The following is a 17,641-nucleotide window of genomic DNA, read 5'->3' as shown; positions in this document are numbered from 1 at the left end:
AAGTGTACTCAGGACGCAAGCTCTGTAGACCTGGATCTTGGTATGTTCCGTCAGCTTCTTGTTGGACCAGACTCTCTTTGTGAGTCTGGAAAACGTGGTAGCTGCTTTACCGATGCGCCTGTTTAGCTCGGCATCGAGAGAATGAGTGTCGGAGATCGTTGAGCCAAGGTACACAAAGTCATGGACAACCTCCAGTTCATGCTCAGAGATTGTAATGCAGGGAGGTGAGTCCACATCCTGAACCATGACCTGTGTTTTCTTCAGGCTGATTGTCAGTCCAAAATCTTGGCAGGCCTTGCTAAAACGATCCATGAGCTGCTGGAGATCTTTGGCAGAGTGGGTAGTGACAGCTGCATCGTCGGCAAAGAGGAAGTCACGCAGACATTTCAGCTGGACTTTGGATTTTGCTCTCAGTCTGGAGAGGTTGAAGAGCTTTCCGTCTGATCTGGTCCGGAGATAGATGCCTTCTGTTGCAGTTCCAAAGGCCTGCTTCAGCAGGACAGCGAAGAAAATTCCAAACAAGGTTGGTGCAAGAACACAGCCCTGCTTCACTCCGCTTCGGATGTCAAAAGGATCTGATGTGGAGCCATCGAAGACAACAGTGCCCTTCATGTCCTTGTGGAAGGATCTGATGATGCTGAGGAGCCTGGGTGGACATCCAATCTTGGGGAGAATCTTGAAGAGGCCGTCTCTGCTGACCAGGTCGAAAGCCTTTGTGAGATCTATGAAGGCTATAAAGAGTGGCTGTCGTTGTTCCCTGCATTTCTCCTGCAGTTGTCTAAGGGAGAATACCATATCAGTGGTGGACCTGTTGGCTCGGAATCCACACTGCGATTCTGGATAGACGCTCTCTGCAAGTACCTGGAGCCTCTTTAGTACAACTCGGGCAAACAGCTTTCCTACAACGCTAAGGAGAGAGATGCCGCGGTAGTTGTTGCAGTCACCCCTGTCACCTTTGTTCTTGTACAGCGTGATGATGTTTGCATCCCTCATGTCTTGAGGTACTCCACCTTCTCTCCAGCAGAGACAGAGGATTTCATGCAGCTCAGTGACGATGATCTCTTTGCAGCATTTTAGGACTTCAGCAGGGATGCTGTCTTTTCCAGGTGCCTTGCCAAAGGCAAGGGAGTCCAGGGCCACGTGAAGTTCTTCTAGGGTTGGTTCACTGTCAAGCTCTTCCAGCACAGGCAGGCACTCAATGTTGTTCAGTGCTTCTTCGGTGACTACATTTTCTCTGGAATATAGCTCAGAGTAGTGCTGCACCCAGCGTTCCATCTGCTGCGCCCGATCCTGGATGACCTCGCCTGTGGCAGACTTCAGAGGGGCAATTTTCTTCTGTGTTGGACCTAGGGCCTGCTTGATACCATCATACATCCCCTTGATGTTGCCCGTGTCAGCTGCTATCTGTATCTCGGAACAGAGCTGGAGCCAGTAGTCGTTAGCACATCTCCTGGCAGTCTGTTGGACTTTGCTGCGAGCAGTTCGGAGGACCTGCAGGTTGCGCTCACTGGGACAGACCTTGTATGCTGCTTGAGCTCTCCTCTTTTCCTCAATGACTGGTGTCAACTCCTCAGAGTGGGCTTCAAACCAGTCTGCCGCCTTGTTGGTCTTCTTGCCGAATATGGACAAGGCGGTGTTGTAAACGGTATTCTTGAAATGTTCCCATCTGCTGGATGCGTTTGCGTCGGCCGGGCCTGGAAGAGATTCCTCAAGCGCTTGTGCAAATTCCTCCACTTTTCTCTGATCCCGGGTCTTGCTGGTATCAATGCGAGGTCTTCCTTCCTTTTTCGTGTGATACAGTCGCTTTGTTTGCAGTTTCACTCTGCTGCACACCAGGGAGTGGTCAGTGTCGCAGGCAGCACCATGATAACTGCGTGTGATCTTGATGCTGGGAAGGCTGGAGCGTCTGGTGAGGATCAGGTCGAGCTGGTGCCAGTGCTTTGATCTTGGATGTCTCCAAGAGACTCTATGTTGGGGCTTTGTGTTGAAGAATGTGTTGCTGACACAGAGACCGTGATGACAGCAAAACTCTAGCAGGCGTTGGCCATTTTCGTTCATCCTCCCAGTGCCAAACTGACCTAAGCAAGTGGGCCATGAACTGTTATCAGCACCAACTCTAGCATTGAAATCGCCGAGGATGAACAATGGCTCTTTTACAGGGATTTTCTTGACAGTGGTGGCCAGGTCATCATAGAATTTGTCTTTGGCTTCTGCTGGAGACGACAGAGTCGGTGCATAAGCACTGATGAGAGTGATAGGTCCTGCTGATGACTGGAGCTGCAGGGACAAAATTCTTTCACTTCCCACAGTAGGTGGGATGATGGATTTCAGCAGGGTATTTCTGACCGCAAAGCCAACGCCATGTTCCCTGGTTTCGTTTGGTGGTTTTCCCTGCCAGAAAAATGAGAAATTTATCTCCTTGACAGATCCGGAATCTGGCAGCCTAGTCTCTTGAAGGGCGACGATGTCCATCTGCAGTCTGCTCAGCTCCATGTCGATGACAGCTGTTTTGCGTGCGTCGTCTATTTCTTGCAGGTCATCAGAGAAGCCAGGTGTCATTGTCCTAACGTTCCAGGTGCCCAGCTTTAGGGCAGTAGTTTTCTGTTTTCTGTTGCATGGTGCAGAGTTGTCGATCCGCTTGTTGGTTTTCACCCTAAACCCCACGCACCCCATGAGGTTAACGGACCGTGGCGAGGCAACACCTTACTGGCTGGGGACTGCCCAGCTTAAGGCGGGCGGTAGCTGCCCAATGAGATGCAATGATCTCTCCCACCGTCGGAAGCAGCCCCTGGCGTCATGCTCTACGCCAATCGAGCAAAGACTTATAACCGGTAAACTGCTGCTTCCCGTGTTGTGCCGACGCCGTATGGCGAAGTTGGAGTGTCCTCTCCAGTGCGCGAAGCCTGGGTAAAGAAGGTATGGAGGATAGGCTGTTACCCATGCAGCAAATCCCCCCTCTCCACGTCGCTGGAATGGTCCAATGGAAAGGCAGAAGCCAATACGGTTGGTTCCAGCGGCGTCGCAGGAGTTGCCAGAACGTGACTGTGTTCAGCCATGAACTGCCTAAGGGACTCCGGCTCCTGATTTTGCCTCGAGGTTGACTCCTGAAGCCTTTTCCAGAACTGGATGTAGCCACAAGGCAGTGGAGGTTTGGGATCAGAGTTTCCTTCTCTTAGATGAGCTGCCTTCCTAGGCTGACGAGTCCCATCTACCCGGTGTTACTGTTAGTTAATACTGTATTATGTATTAATATAGATGAATGCACCAGTATGTATATGTACATACACCAACGTATATTAATATAATACTGACTTATAATGTATTCATAAGTGTGTGTATATATATACACACGTAGTTGTGTGTGCCTTAACTTTGTGTATTTATGTGTGTACATTTATGTACATGTGTGTGCACATATATATTATGTGTGTATATAGATGTACATACACATATAAATGTGTGTACACACACACACACACACACGTGCGTGTGCCTTAACTGTGTGTGTGTATATACACACATAGATACATGTACAGTTAAGGCACACTGAACTGTGAGTGCATGCCTTAACTGTTTGTGTATATATGTGTGTGTACATCTTTGTACATGTCTGTACACCTAAATGTTATGTGTGTACATATATGTACATATATTTACATATACTTATGTGTACACACATACACATGTATGTACATGTGTGCGTGCCTGCCTTAAATGTGTGTGTGTGTATACAAACAGATACACATAGTTAAGGCACACATCTCTGTGTGCGTGCTTTAACTATGTATTTGTGTATACAGTATATATATGTGTACATATATGTACCCACTGTGTGTGTATACATATACACACAGATGTGCATGCCTTGTGTATATGTGTGTGTGTATATATATATATATACACATACATACATACACACACAAACAGCTATGCATATCTTAACTGTGTATGCCTCACCCCTGCTAACTAGTAAGAGGCACTTTTTCAAGTGGGTGCTCCTCTTTTATTCAGCAGGGGGAGAGTAACTGGCCCACCTCCCCCCAGCAGTGTCTTTTCTAGTGGCTGCCTGCTGGTGTTCTTTTGCATATTTTTAGATTGTGAGCCCTTTTGGGACAGGGAGCCATTAGTTATTTGATTTTTTTCCTGTAAACCGCTTTGGGAACTTTTTGTGAAAAAGCGGTATATAAATTATTATTATTATCTGTATGTGTGTGTATATAAAGACAAGTGTACATGCCTTGGGAACCGCTTTGGGAACTTTTTGTGAAAAAGCGGTATATAATTTATTATTATTATCTGTATGTGTGTGTATATAAAGACAAGTGTACATGCCTTAACAACCAAGCCAGCAACAAGTCACATGTGCAGCAGCCACCACTGGTCAGGAGGTTGCACCCCCTAAGCCTCTAACCACCGGGGAACATAAGAACAGCCCCGCTGGATCAGGCCATAGGCCCATCTAGTCCAGCTTCCTGTATCTCACAGCGGCCCACCAAATGCCCCAGGGAGCACACCAGATAACAAGAAACCTCATCCTGGTGCCCTCCCCTACATCTGGCATTCTGACTTAACCCATTTCTAAAATCAGGAGGTTGCGCATACACATCATGGCTTGTACCCCATAATGGATTTTTCCTCCAGAAACTTGTCCAATCCCCTTTTAAAGGCGTCTAGGCTAGACGCCAGCACCACATCCTGTGGCAAGGAGTTCCACAGACCGACCACACGCTGAGTAAAGAAATATTTTCTTTTGTCTGTCCTAACCCGCCCAACACTCAATTTTAGTGGATGTCCCCTGGTTCTGGTATTATGTGAGAGTGTAAAGAGCATCTCCCTATCCACTCTGTCCATTCCCTGCATAATTTTGTATGTCTCAATCATGTCCCCCCTCAAGCGTCTCTTTTCTAGGCTGAAGAGGCCCAAACGCCGTAGGGAACTCCCCTCACCTCTGGAGACTTTTCTGAAGCTTATTTTTGAGTTTTCTCATTGTTTCTCAGTTTGTAGGCTGCCTTGGGCATCTGCTGCAGCTGAGGAAAGGCAGGATAAACATCTTTTAAATAAATTATCTGCAACTCTGTTCTCATTATCTGCAAGTACTGGGCTTGTGCCACATCAAGCAAGCATTGGTATTGGCCTATGCAAAATCATCAGGTACGTTTGTGTCCACTTTTCAGACTTGCCCCACCATCTCGGGGACTCTAACTGAGCCTTGGAGGTGAGGAGAGGCTGATGCTGAGAGGTCTTTGGAAGGCTACTTGGTGCTGGGGTAAGCTCAGGCAATGAGCCAAGAGACAGGTGGAGGAAGAGGATGGGTGATGCAACCCCCTCCCCACTACTGATCTCTGAGGAGTCATTGTTGGGCCAGCAACTTTCAGCAGGTCAAGGGATTGCCACCTCAGAGAAGGAAGCATCAGATGTTATAGATTTGTGCTGTCAACCAGCCCCATAGACTTCAAGCTGATTCAGGTCCATAAAGTTCATAGAGGGGGTCCACATGGAGAAGGGAGTCCCTTGGAAGCCAACCCCATTTTCCCCATAGGCTCAATGATTCAGTATCCGCTAATTCAGTATCCACTAGGTTTCCCAGGAACCGAACCCTAGCAGATAACAAGAACTGTTGTGTGTTTGTGTTTCAGTTCTGGTGCTTGGAGGAAAACTTGACAGAAGGAGGGAAGCCTTGAAAAGAATACAAAAGGGGGCATCTGGAAGTCTTAATTTTATTAAAGTATATAGTTTTTCTCAAGTTGTCCCCACTTTATCAGATATTTTGGCTGCAATCCAATCCATACTTGCAAGTGAGCTCCAGTGACTATAATGGGAGTTACTCTTGAGTAGGCATGCATAGGATTGGGCTCTTTGTGACTTTGTTGTAGCAGGCTATTGTGACTGCTACTGTTCTGGAGCTTGAGGGAGAGAAATGAACACTTGGTGGTGGGTGATTTGCTTTTGTGGTGTCCTGGTGGCTAAAGGCTAATTCAAAATACAGGAGTTTTGTTTGGTGCTTTAGTTGAAGGGAAACGTTGCACTCCAAGGGCTTTCAATAAGATAAAACAGCAGCTTGTATGGTCTATGCCCTGTGTATTGTATTGTCTTATGTCTATGTATTGGACTCTTTGCTGCAACCTGTGTATTACTGTGCACAATTGTGTATTGCAGTGAGCACCATAAGTGGCATCCACCCAACTCTAATACTCTTGTCTTGCCCAACATGTACTGGTAGTGGCATTGCTAAGGGGGCAGGGGGCAATTGCCCTGGGCTCCACTCTGCCAGGGGGGCTGCCGTGCTGCAGCCACTGCTGTGTCCTACCCAGCAGCTGTAGCACCCTCCAAGCCTTCCACCATCTCACATAGTCTCAAGACCGCAAGCTCCCAGCAGACGACATGCTTCCTCCTCACTCCTGCTATAGGCTCTGCTCTGCATGCTTGGGTGCGTAGTTTTTGCCCTGGAAGATGCTCTCCAGGCTGCTTTCTGAGGGGTCTGAACGCTGGTTGCTTCATGTGACCAGGATAGGAAAGGAGGGGTGGCCGGGGAGCATTCTCAGCTTCAGCCCCCCCCCCCAACCTGTTTTCGTACCAGAATTCAAGTGGGATCAAGACCTTTGGGATGACAACAGAGAAGCTTTACGTTCTGCTGCTTGTTATCATTCCCTGCCTTTGTATAAAGATATTGAGCAGGAAGGGTCTGGAGCTGGGGGGAGGCAACCAGCTGAACAAGGGGGTGAGAGGCCAGCGACTGTTTGCCACTGCTGACTTTTTTCCCTGTTGGAGAGGCGGTGGAGGTGGAGGTCTCTGGCCACTCACCGGCCCCTTGCTTTGCAGCTTGGGGGGGACAGCAGGAGGGGGGCTGGGGAGGAAGGCGCCAAAGCGAGGGGGCAGTAAGCAGCTGGGGGAGGCATCTGATTTTTTTTTACATTTTCCACATGTTTTGAAAATACAGGTGTGACGTCATACCCAGGAGTGGTGACATTTTGGGGTGACGTTTTGAGCTCGGCCCCAGGCTCCAGCATGCTGAGCTGCTCCACTGTGCGGTGGGTTCTCTTGGTCTTACGCAGCAGTTGGAGATGTGCTGCTTTCTGTGCATCGCTGTGCATCTTACCATCACATCACCATAGCTCTATGGTAATTCCATGCCACCCATTCGTTGTCATGGTTGGGCTTTACCACAAGATGGCTCCCCAAGATAAGTTCTCCCTTTTAATGCTTCCTTTGTAGTATTCATTATATGAAATGTAGGAAAATGAGTCAGCATACACTTGCCTTGAGAATGCTAATATTTTCCTACATTCTTTAACTTAGCTTATTATAATTTAAATGATAATTTAGAATATAATTTAATTTACAGTAATTTAGAATGATCTTTATAACAAGCAACTGCCGCTGGTGTTTGAGAAGAGAACTGAAATAATCTAGAACCATTATTCCTTTTTTGTGTGTCCATAGTGCCTCCAGTATCCTGCCTAACTTGTGCAACCCAGCTGCATCTCATGTTTTTCCAAGTTTCTGATTAGATGCTCCAATTTCAGAACGTACTGAAGAGGTAAGCTCAACCATACGTGCTTACCTGTTGGCTTATTCACCTGTATAGAGCAGTTGAATTAAAAGGTGTGGGTAAGGGAGTCATTTAATTATTTGACTTTTTTTCGGTAAACTACTTCGTGAATTTTTTTTTTGTTAAACAAATACTGTGAATAGTTTCACACTTTTTAAAAAAAACCCATTTATGGTTGGCAACCTTCAGTCTCGAAAGACTATGGTATAAGCCTACAGCACCTGGTATTCCCAGATGGTCTCCCATCCAAGTACTAACCAGGCCTGACCCTGCTTAGCTTCCGAGTTCATGGTATAAGCCTACAGCCCCCGGCATTCCCAGGCGGTCTCCCATCCAAGGACTAACCAGGCCTGACCCTGCTTAGCTTCCGAGATCATGGTATAAGCCTACAGCACCTGGTATTCCCAGATGGTCTCCCATCCAAGTACTAACCAGGCCTGACCCTGCTTAGCTTCGGAGATCAGACAAGATCGGGCATCATTTAACAAACCAAGATAATGGTGTTTTAATATAGGCACTTAGAAAGTCCAGATCCTATACGTGATTTGGATGAGGGCCTCCTTCTTCTGTGCTACTGTTACTCTAGGCTAGCTGTACCCAAATTGTTCATCACAGCACCTGGGGCATCTTGAGGCACTTGCCAGGGTGTTGCAGGCAGGGTGACCAGTTACAATGGAGGACAGAGTGCCTGTACCTTGGTTCTATACTGTGGCTAACTGTATAGAAGAGGGAATTTTGGCAGGTGCATCTCAACATGGAAGGGTTTAAAAAGCATGGACCACTCATGGCACACCAGTGTGCCATGTGATTGAAATGTGATTGAAAATGACTGGTATAGGCAGTTCAACGTAAGTAAGTGTAAAGTGTAAAATATATGTGTTTCAAAGTAAGTAAGTGTAAAGTCATGCACAATGGGGCAAAAAATCAAAACTTCACATATAGGCTAATGGGTTCTGAGCTATCTGTGACAGGAGTCAGATCTTGGGGTGGTGGTGGATAGGTCGATGAAAGTGTCGACCCACTGTGCGGCAGCAGTGAAGAAGGCCAATTCTATGGAGGTTAGAGAACAACAAGACAAAGGCAGGGTAGGAGAAGAAATTGGGAAAGGTAGGGAGATGGGATGTGATAGACGGTTTGGCAAAATGAGAGGATGCGGGGACAAAGGAGCGAATAAGCAGCCCATCCTGGGGCATTCCGTGTATAAATGCTTTTATGCGAATGCCCGAAGTCTACGAGCAAAGGTGGGAGAACTGGAATGTCTGGTGACAAGGGAAAATATTGACATAGTGGGCATAACGGAAACCTGGTGGAATGCGGAGAATCAGTGGGATACCGCAATCCCGGGCTATAAACTCTACAGGAGGGACAGGCAGGGGCGTGTTGGAGGTGGGGTGGCCCTTTATGTTAAGGAAGGGATAGAATCCAGCAAAGTAGAGATTGAAGGTGGGTCCGACTCCACCGTAGAATCTCTGTGGGTTAAATTACCAGGCTTGTGCAGCGATGTAATACTGGGGGTGTGCTATCGTCCTCCAGACCAGAAATCTGATGGGGACCTTGAAATGAGGAAACAGATCAGGGAGGTGACAAGGAAGGACAGGGTTGTAATCATGGGGGACTTCAATTATCCTCATATTGACTGGGTCAATTTGTGTTCTGGTCACGATAAGGAAACCGGATTTCTTGACGTGCTAAATGACTGTGGCTTAGATCAGCTAGTCACGGAGCCCACCAGAGGACAGGTGACTCTGGATTTAATTTTGTGCAGTACGCAGGACCTGGTTAGAGATGTAAACATTACTGAGCCATTGGGGAACAGTGATCATGCTGCGATCCGTTTTGACGTGCATGTTGGGGGAAGAATACCAGGCAAATCTCTAACAAAAACCCTTGACTTCCGACGGGCGGACTTCCCTCAAATGAGGAGGCTGGTTAGAAGGAGGTTGAAAGGGAGGGTAAAAAGAGTCCAGTCTCTCCAGAGTGCATGGAGGCTGCTTAAAACAACAGTAATAGAGGCCCAGCAGAGGTGTATACCGCAAAGAAAGAAGGGTTCCACTAAATCCAGGAGAGTGCCCGCATGGCTAACCAGCCAAGTTAGAGAGGCTGTGAAGGGCAAGGAAGCTTCCTTCCGTAAATGGAAGTCTTGCCCTAATGAGGAGAATAAAAAGGAACATAAACTGTGGCAAAAGAAATGTAAGAAGGTGATAGGGGAGGCCAAGCGAGACTATGAGGAACGCATGGCCAGCAACATTAAGGGGAATAATAAAAGCTTCTTCAAATATGTTAGAAGCAGGAAACCCGCCAGAGAAGCGGTTGGCCCTCTGGATGGTGAGGGAGGGAAAGGGGAGATAAAAGGAGACTTAGAGATGGCAGAGAAATTAAATGAGTTCTTTGCATCTGTCTTCACGGCAGAAGACCTCGGGCAGATACCGCTGCCCGAACGGCCCCTCCTAACCGAGAAGTTAAGTCAGATAGAGGTTAAAAGAGAAGATGTTTCAGACCTCATTGATAAATTAAAGATCAATAAGTCACCGGGCCCTGATGGCATCCACCCAAGGGTTATTAAGGAATTGAAGAATGAAGTTGCAGATCTCTTGACTAAGGTATGCAACTTGTCCCTCAAAACGGCCACGGTGCCAGAAGATTGGAGGATAGCAAATGTCACGCCTATTTTTAAAAAGGGAAAGAGGGGGGACCCGGGAAACTATAGGCCGGTCAGCCTAACATCCATACCGGGTAAGATGGTGGAATGCCTCATCAAAGATAGGATCTCAAAACACATAGACGAACAGGCCTTGCTGAGGGAGAGTCAGCATGGCTTCTGTAAGGGTAAGTCTTGCCTCACCAACCTTATAGAATTCTTTGAAAAGGTCAACAGGCATGTGGATGCGGGAGAACCCGTGGACATTATATATCTGGACTTTCAGAAGGCGTTTGACACGGTCCCTCACCAAAGGCTACTGAAAAAACTCCACAGTCAGGGAATTAGAGGACAGGTCCTCTCGTGGATTGAGAACTGGTTGGAGGCCAGGAAGCAGAGAGTGGGTGTCAATGGGCAATTTTCACAATGGAGAGAGGTGAAAAGCGGTGTGCCCCAAGGATCTGTCCTGGGACCGGTGCTTTTCAACCTCTTCATAAATGACCTGGAGACAGGGTTGAGCAGTGAAGTGGCTAAGTTTGCAGACGACACCAAACTTTTCCGAGTGGTAAAGACCAGAAGTGATTGTGAGGAGCTCCAGAAGGATCTCTCCAGACTGGCAGAATGGGCAGCAAAATGGCAGATGCGCTTCAATGTCAGTAAGTGTAAAGTCATGCACATTGGGGCAAAAAATCAAAACTTTAGATATAGGCTGATGGGTTCTGAGCTGTCTGTGACAGATCAGGAGAGAGATCTTGGGGTGGTGGTGGACAGGTCGATGAAAGTGTCGACCCAATGTGCGGCGGCAGTGAAGAAGGCCAATTCTATGCTTGGGATCATTAGGAAGGGTATTGAGAACAAAACGGTTAGTATTATAATGCCGTTGTACAAATCGATGGTAAGGCCACACCTGGAGTATTGTGTCTGGTTCTGGTCGCCGCATCTCAAAAAAGACATAGTGGAAATGGAAAAGGTGCAAAAGAGAGCGACTAAGATGATTACGGGGCTGGGGCACCTTCCTTATGAGGAAAGGTTACGGCGTTTGGGCCTCTTCAGCCTAGAAAAGAGACGCTTGAGGGGGGACATGATTGAGACATACAAAATTATGCAGGGGATGGACAGAGTGGATAGGGAGATGCTCTTTACACTCTCACATAATACCAGAACCAGGGGACATCCACTAAAATTGAGTGTTGGGCGGGTTAGGACAGACAAAAGAAAATATTTCTTTACTCAGCGCGTGGTCGGTCTGTGGAACTCCTTGCCACAGGATGTGGTGCTGGCGTCTAGCCTAGACGCCTTTAAAAGGGGATTGGACGAGTTTCTGGAGGAAAAATCCATTATGGGGTACAAGCCATGATGTGTATGCGCAACCTCCTGATTTTAGGAATGGGTTAAGTCAGAATGCCAGATGTAGGGGAGAGCACCAGGATGAGGTCTCTTGTTATCTGGTGCTCCCTGGGGCATTTGGTGGGCCGCTGTGAGATACAGGAAGCTGGACTAGATGGGCCTATGGCCTGATCCAGTGGGGCTGTTCTTATGTTCTTATGTTCTTATGCTTGAGATTATTAGAAAAAGTATTGAGAACAAAACGTCTAATATTATAATGCCGTTGTACAAATTTATGGTAAGGCCACACCTGGAGTATTGTGTCCAGTTCTGGTCGCCGCATCTCAAAAAAGACATAGTGGAAATGGAAAAGGTGCAAAAGAGAGCGATTAAGATGATTTTGGGGCTGGGGCACCTTCCTTATGAGGAAAGGCTACGGCGTTTGGGCCTCTTCAGCCTAGAAAAGAGACGCCTGAGGGGGGACATGATTGAGACATACAAAATTATGCAGGGGATGGACAGAGTGGATAGGGAGATGCTCTTTACACTCTCACATAACACCAGAACCAAGGGACATCCACTAAAATTGAGTGTTGGGAGGGTTAGGACAGACAAAAAGAATATTTCTTTAGCGTGTGTTTGGTCTGTGGAATTCCTTGCCACAGGATGTGGTGACGGCATCTGGCCTGGATGCCTTTAAAAGGGGATTGGACGAGTTTCTGGAGGAAAAATCCATTATGGGTTATAAGCCATGATGTGTATGTGCAACCTCCTGATTTTAGAAATGGGCTATTTCAGAATGCCAGATGCAAAGGAGGGCACCAGGATGAGGTCTCTTATTATCAGGTGTGCTCCCTGGGGATTTGGTGGGCCGCTGTGAGATACAGGAAGCTGGACTAGATGGGCCTATGGCCTGATCCAGCGGGGCTGTTCTTATGTTCAGTTTGTCCTGCAATGTATCTGCAATGGTGACGTGATAACACACTGCGTTGCTCCAAACAGTGGTTGGAGACTTGGTGCGGCAGGAAGAGCTCCAACTGTGCACCGGGAAAATCCCACCCACCTGCCTTGACCCCCGTACCTTTATTTGTAGAGTTGTTTCGGGCCTCCAAACCTAGAAGTAGCTGGCGATGGTATCAATACCAGTTACTTCCAGGAGCCACACACTGCATTTGTAGCATGAAGAGAAGCGTTGTGGATCCCAAGAGTTTGGGAACCACTGCTCTAGGCAGATAAATAGAGCTGTCTGTTTTAGAATAGTCTTTCACTGCAGTTCCATGTTTCCAGCTGTAAGTGATTTCATTTTACCCAAGTACTTGTTTGTTCGTCAGTGCACCCCCCTCACCCACTGTCAATAACTTCCACCATGTTTGATGTTGGCATTCCAGGACCTCCTGGCCCCACTAATCCTTCTGCTGCTTTCAGGTGATGCGGTTCCTAGAGTGGTGCTCTGCAATCGATTCTCCAGCACCTCCACTCTAACGGCATTCTACAGATTCAATAAAGAGGGCTAAAATGGTCACCTAAACTCCACACTGCAGAAAGTGATAGCTCTTTAAAGTTTAAATGAGAATTGAACACATGTGGAATCATTCTTTTGACTTCCTTACATAGAGAGCACCTGAAGATGGAGCAGCTGGCTGAGAGCACAACCATAAAAACAGCTCTGCCAAGCTACAGCCAAGGTTCTCCAACTGGTGTAAAACTACCTGGCGAAGTTTCACAAAGCCCTGGAATTGATGGCTGCAAGATGAGATAGGACTCTGGCAGCAACAGGAGGACATTGGTGGGAGACCTCAGAGAGATGCTCTAGCAGCCTTTTGGCTAAGCTAGAAAGTTACCCACCTCTGCGACCAGCAGAAAACACCAAACAGGTAGGAGGAGAAGATCAGGCTGTGATCTATGTGCATTTAGTTGGAAATAAGTCTCATTGAACTTAAGTCTGAGTAGACACAGGCACAGGTCTGGTTCTGGTCAAGGCTTGGATGGGAAACCATTTGGGAACCCTATGAATGCTGCATTGAGTTTCAGTGTGGAAAAAAGTCAGGCTATTAAGGTAGTAAATATCCAAGGCAACTGACAGTAAAAACACACACCTCCCTAGTTGCCCTTGTATCTCTGTCTGGAAACAGCGAGGTGCACTGGTCTCTTCTGTAGGTCCAAGGCAAGTGAGAATAAAGTTAGCATGTAGCTGGAATAAAATACTCTTTCTGGTAGTCTGGAGGACCAAGCGCCTTGTCCGGCCAATGGCTGGTACTAGGTTGACCTTCCCTTAGCGGTTGGTGTTCTTAGAAGAATGGAGATGTAGACTGCCTGTGGTCTTTGTATTTTGTAACTCTAAATCTATATGTTGTAACTCTAAATCAATGGCCCAATAATTGTGCTAAAAAGCAATGGAATAGATTTTATAAAACAACAAATATTTGATACACAGGAAATGTTCAGTGTGAACCTTGAGCTTCTTTTTGAGCTTGTTTATACAATCTTAAATCTGGAGGTGCATTCAGCTTAATTAGGTATTTATCTTTTATGAAGGCCTAAGAAGAGAAAGCCCTCTCCACTAGCTCCATATCCTTGTTTGTATAACAGTCATGTTTTGTTTGTAAATGCCACAAGAGTAAGGAACGTTTCATGCTAGCCCACACGCAGCATCGTCCTTATCTCCTATATACGAAAACCCATATTTCATTTCCTCGTGAGAACAGTCCTCTTCTCCTATATACGAAAACCCATACTTCATGTATTAGTTGCAGTATTTTATCTTTTTATCTGTTTGAAGAATGGAAGACTGGCTTTGCACTGTTTAGCACTGAAGTGTTAGACACGTCCTGAGAAATTCTTAAGAGATTGATAACTTTCCTCATTGGGTTTCCGCCTTTTTACTGTTCTGGTTTTCAACTAGTGATCCATATCGGATAATACATGAATTGTTAACCCAAAACTAGCAGTTGGTGGGGCTTTGACAGCCAGCTAGTTGCCTTGCTTTCTGCCTTGCCAGGCCTCGGCATTCTGATATAGACCTGCCATTATTCAGTTCTTTTTCAATTACTCCTAAAGGTCCAGTCAAGCACCCCTGGGGATGCACGTGCCCCTGGTTGGGAACCACTGCTGAAGCACAGCAATTTCAACCCTTTTCATTTCATGGTACATTGACAAGGAACAAAAGTTGTCAAGGCACACCATCGGTTTGGGGGCAGTTGACAAGGCACCCCATGTTGCCAGTGGAGAGGAACTCGCATCCCCCAGTGGCTCTACTAATAAATGACTCTTCTCCAAACTCCTAAGGCAACCTGCAGATCATTCACAGCGCAGCAATGTGCCACAGCACAGTGGTTGAAAATCACTTCTCTAATAGGCAGCAATGCATCTCGCTTTTACTGACATTGGGTTGTATGCTAAGGTTTCTTTACTTTCTTCTTCCAGGATAAAACTTGGATACAGCCCAAGGCTCTCTAGTTGGTGTAAAACTGGAGAACCAGTTAAAGTATCTTTCATTATGACCCAAAAAAATTACGAAGTAGTCAGCAAGCTTTTCAGTTTACCACCAGAACCTAGATAATATAGTAACGTATAAAGTGTGCTCTTAACTACTGGCCTTGCCAAATAAAATTGGTCCCTTCTAACTAATCAACTAAAGCTTGAGTTTATTTTTCTGGCAAGGTGAAGCTTTGCAGCAGGGCAGTCCAGTCCTGAGCTGCCCGGAACACGAGCCTGCTGCAGCATCAAAAACAGCTGCCATGGTATCCTGCACACCCCAGGAAGCCACAGCTGCTTCCTTGGGAGAAGGGGACATTCGTCCTCTTCTCCCCTGTAAGGGAAGTAGCCTCTCAATGGGGCTACTTGATTCTGCGGCAGCTCTAGTGCTACCGCAGAATCGAAGAGTCCTGTGTTGGGCAGCGTGGCCTGACATGGGGCTCAGATTAGGTGGAGCTGAGCTCGGCCAGTCCTGCCCTCCCTTGCCACACCTCCTCTCTGCCCTGCCTCCCTCCTGCTCCCACTCACCTGTCCACTGCCCAGCGGTCCAGGCGACCACCGGTTGGCAGAATGCGGGCCTAGCAACGGAGCTGGTCCAGCACAGGCTCTTGCTGGGCTAGCTCTGACTCTGTGCCTGCAGTAAGGGCTCACAAACGTGCCTTATGGCATGTTTGCAACAGTCCGTGCTGGCAGTAAACCGGCACGCAGGGCTCAGAATCGAGCCCTTAATGAAACTGCTGATCGTCTTTCTATTAAATTACTCTTATGTACTTCTTCAGTGTGTTAGATTACACCAGAGCCCACAAACTAGGCGCAACTTGTCCTTCACAAAGATCCATGAACGTAGAGTTATATGTGTCGACAATCACATGGAAGATGAAAAGAGAGCTTAATTTGTTTTGTAGTAGATATTTTGTGAGTGAGAGATTATCTGTGACGTGGGAAAAAGCCTTCCTTCCATTGTGGGGAAGATCAAGGGAGGTGCTATTTCTGTACCTGCAGATGTCTGACTTAAACTGCAAATTGGGTGGGAAGTTTTAGAAAGGACAAGAAGTGAAAATAGACACATCAAAACAGACTTCCCTTGCCTGTCAGTCTAATTTCGTAAGTCGCTTTCATTTCTAAGGTATATCCCTGGCTTTATCTTCAGAGGATTTTTGCCTCCTTTTCTTGTCCTTTGGGTCTTCTTTGCATGGAACTTAGAGCTTGTCTTTCATTCCTCCAGCCCCATATTTCACACCTACAAGTTCCTAAATTATAAATATGATTTATTCATTAATTTGTTTAGTAAATGCATAATCCATCTTTTGAACCTCTTCAAGCCCCCAAGGTGCATAACAACCATAAAATGTAATATAGCCCAGCATTAAAAGGATAAAGTACATCCTCTGAGCTAATAAAGAAAGGAAAATAAATGAAGCCTTAATCCCCCAATGTCTGTTTGCACTGGACATGCATCCACATATACGTGTGCTGCTCAATTTGCACAGTCCATGAAAGGATAATGAGAACTAGATATACACACATATTGATGTGCGTACCAACCCCTGCAAATGTGGTACATATAGTGACGGAAGACTGTGCACCTGGAATTTCCAGATTGATGAATGACCTAGAGGAAGCTCGGCAAGTTTAATGATTGTTGTGTTCAGATAATACTAGTGGTTGCCTCCATGGATGCTGTGATTTTTCCTTTTTTATTTTAATGCATTTCCATACCACCTTTCTTCTTTAATCAAGGTACCCAGGTACTTTACAATATTAAATGCAACATTGCTGGACTGTTCATGTTTTTTTTTTCAGGAGACAGCCTGATCTTCCTGGCCTGATCTACTCTTTTGTCTTTCCTCAAGGAACACAGATCTGGGGAAAAAGATAGCCTCAAAAGTTACTCAGAGCCTTGATGGTCTTTTTAGGTACATGTACACAACTTGACAACCCCTAGCCCTTTGCCTGAAAGCAGTTGTGACCCTAGGTGCAGACCCTAGGTTCAGAAGACTCTCTTGAGGGCTTTGTATGGGAGTCAATGTCTCCCCAGCAACACTGGAACCAGAATTTGCAAAACTGGGCAAGGAAGACAAAAGGAAGTATCTCATAGCTACTTTCTGTTTCAGGGTTGCTGTGTTATTGCCACCAGTTTAGCAGAATTGAAACTGAGTGACTCACTCTGATCCTTATAGTCTAGTGATAAGCAATCACTGGCATGAGGAGTGACATCCAAAAGGTGTAGTTTTGCCATATGAGACTTCCCTCAGACTGTTGGACCATCTAGGTCAGGGGTGTCAAACATAAGGCCCAGGGGCCGGATGCGGCCCGCGGAAGCTTTTTATCCGGCCTTCAAGCTCTCGGCTGCTGAGCATTCCTGAGATGTTACTGCTGTAAGGGTAGCCCGCATGAAAATTGGGCCCTCCCATATCTTGAAATATGATCAAGATTTGTGTATTTTCTCTTCTGTCGTTTGTAGCTAATGAGTTCCTAAGTGAGAAAAAGTGCTTATTTTTGGTTATGACCTGTTTAATGATGTCACTTCCTGCCTAATGACATCACTTTTGGCCCTCAGCAGGCATTATGAATGCTGTTTGGCCCTTGGTGTGAAACGAGTTTGACACCCCTGATCTAGGTCATTTATACTTATTGCCAGCACCTCTCCATGG

Source organism: Tiliqua scincoides, chromosome 12 (assembly GCF_035046505.1).
Source record: "Tiliqua scincoides isolate rTilSci1 chromosome 12, rTilSci1.hap2, whole genome shotgun sequence".
NCBI lineage: Eukaryota > Metazoa > Chordata > Lepidosauria > Squamata > Scincidae > Tiliqua > Tiliqua scincoides.
Note: the sequence above shows the minus strand (reverse complement) of the source record.